This window comes from Pan troglodytes, chromosome X (assembly GCF_028858775.2).
Source record: "Pan troglodytes isolate AG18354 chromosome X, NHGRI_mPanTro3-v2.0_pri, whole genome shotgun sequence".
NCBI lineage: Eukaryota > Metazoa > Chordata > Mammalia > Primates > Hominidae > Pan > Pan troglodytes.
The window spans coordinates 37,700,715-37,706,296 of NC_072421.2; the positions used below are offsets into that span (position 1 = coordinate 37,700,715).

General features: G+C 40.4%; 1 pseudogene; it reads right to left on the bottom strand.

The window, feature by feature from the left end:
- Nucleotides 1–4,300: 4,300 nt before the first annotated feature.
- LOC473865 (ferritin heavy polypeptide-like 17) lies at nt 4,301–5,035 on the bottom strand (annotated as a pseudogene).
- Between the last annotated feature and the right edge of the window lie 547 nt (nt 5,036–5,582).

Below are 5,582 nucleotides of genomic sequence, written 5' to 3' on the forward strand. Positions count from 1 at the left end.
CAAAATCTACATACAAAAGTCATAGCATTTCTAAATACAAATAATGCACTGTCTAAAAGGGAAATTAAGAAAACAATACCATTTACAACAGCAACAACAACAACAAATATTCAGGTGTAAATTTTATTAAGGAGGTGAAAGACTTCTATACTGAGAACTACAGAACGTTGTTGAAATAAATTGAAGAAAATACAAAGAAATAGAATGATATCCCATGTTCATGGATTGGAAGAATATTGTTAAGATGTCCATGTTGGCTAGGAGTGGTGGCTCACACCTGTAATCCCGGTACTTCGGGAGGCCAAGGTGGGCAGTTTGTTTGAGCCCAGGAGTTCGAGACCAGCCTGGGCAACATGGCAAAACCCCATCTCTACAAAAAATACAAAACTTTAACTGGGCATGGTGGTGTGCAAGTGTAGTCCCAGCTACTTGGGAGGTTGTGGTGGAAGAATCATCTGAGCCCAGGAAGTCAAAGTTGCAGTGAGCCATGATCATGCCACTGCACTCCAGCCTGGGTGACAAAGTGAGGACCTGTCTCAAAAAACAGCAACAACAATAAAATAAAACATGCCCACTGCAACCTCTAACATAAGGAAAAGGATATATTTCTCAGAAAAAATATCCTAAAATTTGTATGAAAACACAAAAGACATCAAGTAGCAAAACCAACTGAGCAAAAAGAAAGAGAATGAAGCTGGAGATATTGCAATACCTGATTTCAAAATATAAAGCAATTGTAATCAAAACAGTACAGTAGTATGGTACTGGCATACAAACAGACTCATTGGTCAATGGAATAGGATAGAAAGCCCAGAAATCTATGCATTTACAGTTCATTAATTTTTTACAAAGTTACCAAAAACATACAATGGGGAAAGGCAGTCTATTCAATAAATGGTACTGAGAAAACCGGTTATCTATGTGCAGAATAATGAAATTAGACCCTTTTCTCACATCATGCACATACCATGCACAAAATTCAACTCAAAATGGATTAAAGATTTAATCGGAAGACCTGAAACTATAAAATGACTTAAAGAAAACATAGGAGAAAAGTTCTGTGACACTGGTCTGGGCAAGGACTTTTTAGACACGACCCTGAAAGCTCAAGCAACAATAAACTAAAAGGATTGCAAGAAATTAAAAGCTTCTCCACAACAAAAGAAATAATTAACAAAGTGAAGACATAGCCAAAAGATTGAGAAAAAAAATATTTGCATGCCATACATTTGATAAGGGGTTAATATCCAAAATATATAAGGAACTAAAACACCTGAATCATAGAATACCAATAACCCATTTTAAAAATGGACAAAGAACCTGAACAGGCACTTCTCAAAAGAAGACATACAAATGGCCAACAGGTTCATTTAAAAAATGTTCAGCATCATTGATCATTAGGGAAATGCAAATTAAAACCAAAGTGAGATATCAATTCACATCTATTAGAATGGTTTTTATCAAAAAGATGAAAGACAAGTTTTGGCAAGGATGTTTAGGGAGCAATTGTGCACTGTTGCTAAGAATGTAAATTAGTACAGCCATTATGAAAAACAGTATAGAGATTCATTTAAAAAAAAAACTTAAAATAGAACAACAATCCCACTTCTGCAAATGTATCCAAAGTAATTGAAATCAATATGTGAAAGGGATATTTGCACTCTCATGTTTATTGCAACATTATTCATAATAGCTAAGATACACAATCAACCTAAGTGTCTATCAACAGATGAATGGATAAAGAAAATGTGACATATATACCAAATACAATACTATTCAGCCTTAGAAAAAGAACAAAATTCTGTCATTTGGGGCAACATGGATAAATTTAGAGGACACTATGCTAAGTGGAATAAGCCAGACACAGAAAGACAGATATTGCATGATCTCACTTTTATGTGGAATCTTTAAAATGTCGAATTTATAAAAGTATAGAGTAGAATGATGCTTACCAGAGGCTAGGGAGTGGGAGAGTGTGAGGAAGTGGGGAGTTGCTGCTTAAAGTGTACATTGTTTCAGCTAGACAGGAGTAATACATTTTGAGATACATTGCACAGCAGGGTGACTATATTCAATAATAACATACTGTATATTTCAAAATAACTAAGAGTAAATTTCAAATGTATCACCAAAAAACGTCAAACAAATTAGGTGGTAGATATGTTATCTAGTTTATTTTTGTTATTCCACACTGTATACATCTATCAAAACATCACGTTGTACTTAATAAAGGTAGTACAATTATGATTTTTCCATTTAAAATAGTATTAATAAAAAAGAAACGAGTATGTTACTCAGAAGAGTAAAGGATCAGTAGCATTTCCTAGAAACTGAGTGGAAAGGACCACAATCCTTATTTTTAAGAAAGTGTTGAAGTACAGTTATGAGGAAATTTGGAAATTAATTATTGCTTAGCTAAACTTGTTTATATTGTATGAAATACCTCAAAGCCATCTGTTAGCTTTAAAAATAACTACCCATGTGTCTTTGAATATATGATACAAATCTATACATTTTTAACTTTTTTCTTTGTAATGCACACAAGGCCCAAAAGAAACAAAATGTATGTTTTTCCCAGACACAGACAGCCCTAGGGTTTATATGGGTGCAGATTCATTTGGTTACATAAAGAAGGAACTGAGAGAGAGGTACAGTGTTGAAAAGGGAACAGAAGAAAAAGGAAATACATACAAATACATGTCTATCACTTCTTTAGAAACTCTTTTTAGTAGAAATTTTTTTTTCCTACACACAACCATGAAGATAAAGTAAAAGGCTAACACTTCTTTACATCTTGAAAGAAGGACTAAAGGCCACATTGAGGTGAGGAATTGGCTAATTTTGAAATAAACTTGTGGCAGACACTGGAGCCACAGTCTGGAATAAGGTATTGGTAAAAGTGGAACCTGCAATTCTCTGGGTGTGCGAACACCTCAACCAACCTCAGAATGTTAGCTTACATGGGCTTGGGGCTGGCTATGCCATACTCTGTTACACTCTTTTTCTGATGAGCTTATCCAGTCACATGATTTCAATACCATTTATAGAATGATCTCCCAATGTGTTCGTTTCCAAAACAGGCATTCATTTTTCCTGCTAACTGCATGATATTTTGACTTAAATGTCTAATAGGAATCTCTGATTATACATTATATGCCTTCCCCAACCCTCCACCCCAGGTGTCCCCCCTGCAAGCTCCCCAGATTTTAAAATATCACCTTTAACCCAGGTGCTCAAGGCCAAACCCCGGAACATAGGTTATTTTCCCCATCTCACGTTCCTCATTTCCCATCCCTGAGCAATTCTTGTTGACTTGTCCAAAATCCATCTGGAACTTGTCTACCTCCCTTCATTTCCTCAGCCACCATCACATTTCAAGACATGCTAGCTTCTCATCTGCACCAACTACAATGTCTCTGCCTGGTCTCCACCTTCAACCCTCCCCGACACCCCTACATTCTTCAAAGTAGCCAGAGTTCTACTTTATATTCAATACTATAAACTTGACTCCCAACTTTGACCTTATATTTTTCAGCTCTTCTATTGAGGTAATTTGTTTTTCTTTGGTACCACGTCACTTTAATGGAAGAAATGATTCAATCAAAGAGAAAAAAAATAAAAATAAATAAGTAGAGGTTTTGTAAGGGCAATATGTATGCCCAGCCCTGGCGACCACAGAAATGCATCTCCTGGCAATGGGGAAGCCAGCTTAAGTCTCGGTTTCCATTATCACTATTACTCAGGGTAAGCTTGCCAAAGAGACGCTCTGCCATGTCATCTTCCAAATACCCCATCTTGCTACCCAGAATCAAGAAATATTAGCATTTGCATATTTAAAAAAGAAAACTTTTCATGTAAAATTAAAAACTTCATTATTTTAATCCCTGCCCAATCCCATTCCCCTGACTTTTTCCCCAGAGACAACCACTAGGATGAATTCTAGACCATATTTTACACTTTACCATGCACATGCACCCACAGACACAAGGGCCTAAGACCACCCATCCCACCCTCCCTACCCCATATATCCACATAGCTTAGAAAGAAAAGATTAATGTGTTTTACAGGGACTCATAGAATACCCTCCACCTCCATCCTTAGAGACCCCGAGCTGCATGCAGATGGAGCAGCCCTGGGTGGAGAGACTGCTGGACACTCTTTTTAAACTTGCATGGGGATTTGCCCTAGTTAGTAAAAGGTGAGAGTTTTGCAGGCACGCCTCAACTGGACACCTTCATCGCTTTGAGAGCCAGATAACTTTATTGCCAACAATGGTAAAACTGAAAGGAAAAAACGGAAGAGAAGGTTCTGAAAGGGTAACATGCACGCCCCGCCAGGTGGCCCGACCCAGGGAAGGCACCTCGTGGCTGTGGGGCCCGTCTGGGCTCAGGTCTCTTCGTCGCTGTGGCTCAGGGAGAGTTTGTTAAACAGGTTCTCAGCCAGGCCGGCTTCTGGGACCCACATCTTCCCCAGGTTGTTCACATAGCCACCCAGCTCTTCGATGGTCTTGACCTGTTGGTGTAGGTAGTGGCTCTCCAGGAAGTCGCACAGCTGGGCTCGCCCTTCTCCAAGGCCAGCTGGTGCAGCTCCAGGAGGCTGTAGTTGATGCTCTTCTCCAGGTGGAAGGCACACTCCATGGCCTCGAGCCCGCTCTGCCAGCCTTGGCACTCTGGCTCCCTGATGTCATGAAGGCAGATGCAGCCACTGCGCTGGTTCTGCAGCCTCATCAGCTCCTGGGCATGCTCCATCTTCTCGTCTGATTGGTGCAGGAAGTAGCGGCCAAAGTGCTCCAGGGCCACGTCATCCCGTTCAAAGTGGAATGGAAAGCCATGGACAGGTACACATAGGAGGCGTGGAACTCCAGGTCGATGTGGCTGTTGATGGCGGCCTCCCGGTTGGTGTGGTAGCTGTGGCGCACCTGCTACAGCCGGGCGGTGGCCATGGCGGGCAGCGCTGACAATGAGCGCGCAGGCAAAGGCAGTAGCGCGCAGGCAGCGGCAGCGGTGGCGAGGAATGGCAGACGGTGAATGGTGGTTGTGTGACGGAACCGGAAGTGGGCAGTGGAGACTGTTATGAAGGAAGGGGCGCGCTTCGAGGCTAGTTGGTTTGAATGAGGGACAGACTTCGGGGGCGAGGTGTGGGGCTCCAGCGTTCCATGAGTTCCATAAGTTCCACCTGAAACTCCAGAGTTCCATGAACTCCACAAACTCCAGAGTTCCGTGAATTCCACCTGAAACCCTGGCGACTGGACTGTAACCTGACCTTTTCACCTATAAAGTATTTTTAAAGTTATTTATGAATATAAGTGTAACCACTTTGAGTGAATCACCTGGGTGATTTCTTAAAGAAATTTATTACAATATTGTCAAAATGTGATTGTTTTATCAAATGTACCGTTTTTTGTGATGTCATTAGTTATACTTAATATCACAAAGCTTTATTTGAATGGCAGATATCCTCAGTGACTTCAGCATCCATACTAGTGACACTTCCAATAACCTCCTTACTCACTTCCTAGACCTTATTAACTTTAGCAACCTTCATTTTTTTCTTTCTACTCATGGTCAAGTTCCCACTTCTCT